Raw genomic sequence first — 1,849 nt, forward strand, 5'->3', positions numbered from 1 at the left:
TATTATTAGTGTTGTTGTTATCATTACTATTACTATTATCATTGTTATTATTATTTTTAAGTTTGGCTGATCGAGGTACTTTTTCTTGTCTTACTTACTCGCACTCTCTTTAAGAATAAGAACAAATTTATATCAAGTTCAAGTAGGAAACCCAGCATCGCAAAGATTCAATTGTTTCAAAGGTGATGCTCCAAGTCCCTGACAGTACCCCGGGGCTGAAAGGAAATGTTTCAGAAGCAGGTTAGAAACAATCTTGAATCTACTTCATACTGGATCCTAGGTCTTCTGTATTCTGAACTACTGTTGGTTCCCAGATCAACCTAACAGAGAACGCCAAAAACGGAAACACAATTAACTCAGCAAGTGCGCAACGTTATCATAAATAGATGGGGTCATTTTGGTAGGACGGGGCAAAGGAAAAAAGAAACACACAATTATTAACATCAGCAGCCAGTTCTTGTTCGAAAGTCAATAATATATTATTGATGCTGAAGAATATTATGCTACTGCATTATGTTGAAGCCAGATGTAGAAATACAGCAATAAACGGAACAACAATTGTCTCGTAAAAAGCCGACGGTTTTTTATGTCTGCGTGCAAAGACTGTGTCTGAATAACCCAGTCCTTTCTTTAAAACGAGGACCATATTTAAACTTTTACGAAATAAGACGACGAAAGGCGAAACCAATATCTTTAAACACGAGGTTGTTGTATGAGAAATCCTCATCTGTTTATTATACATGTATTCCCTTATCTCAAAACGCATGACAAGCTTTAGTTCACATGCAACCCCCCCCCCCTTTCCCCACCCAAAAAAAAAACCAAACAAAAAAACGACAAGTGCAATAGAGCCCTTATCGGTCCTAGTCAAAGTTGCCCCGCATTTGACCTTGACCTTCTTCCACGGAGACATGCCGGTTTTTTGGCCTCATGCATTTGCTTACATTTGAAACATGCCATCTTCGGATAACTGATAAGAAATAAGGAAAATGTATGTAAAAAAACACAACAACCCAACACTTGCGGCGGGAACAGATATCAGCTTCAGTTTTGAAATTGACGTTATCTGTAAAACTTGGGCTTTTCTTTTGGTTCTCCTTTTTTTGAAATCTTCAGTCCAACCTTTTTGCTTCAATCGCACGATCGCTTGTCTCCTGGGGTTGTTTGTGATTTCTACTAAAAGGGAATTGTAGGTCCTGTTGCCTTTTTTAAATAAATGAGCATTTGTGAAATTACTGAGCCATTGCAAAGGTTAAATACCTCTTTCACCCCTGGAAGGTTATTTAATAGACAGAATCTCCGAATTAATTTCATATATAAGCAAGCCAAATATGTCGTGTAGAGGCTTAAAAACTCCCCAAACCACCCCAAGATCATAGCACCCCTTTGGGGATTCAAATTAATACCATCCTTTTCGTAGTCAGGCTTGATATCAACTAATTTTTGGTTAACTCCTTGCCAAGCTATTCTCAATTATATAATCGTCATCATCATCAAGTACCCGATCTTGTTAGAAGTATTCCTACGCCCTATAAAGCATGTATCTGAATACCGTTGAGTTAAAATCAGAATACTGAGTATATATCTACCTTAAAATGCTTATGAGTATAATTACAGTTCATTAATATGCATATGACTGTGAGCCTGTTTGTGAGTGCAAGAATACTATTGCATCATTATGGCTATGTGCACAGATGTGTACGGAAGAGATCTATTTTAAGGGAAGAGTGTGTGTGTGTGTCTATTGGTGTGCACATGTGCGTTTGTAAGCGTGTGTCCATGTGTGTGTTTGTGTGTGTGTGTGTGTGTGCGTGTGTGTGTGTGTGTGTGTGTGAGTGTGTGTGTGTGC

This window comes from Aplysia californica, unplaced genomic scaffold (assembly GCF_000002075.1).
Source record: "Aplysia californica isolate F4 #8 unplaced genomic scaffold, AplCal3.0 scaffold00359, whole genome shotgun sequence".
In the NCBI taxonomy this organism is placed as follows: domain Eukaryota; kingdom Metazoa; phylum Mollusca; class Gastropoda; order Aplysiida; family Aplysiidae; genus Aplysia; species Aplysia californica.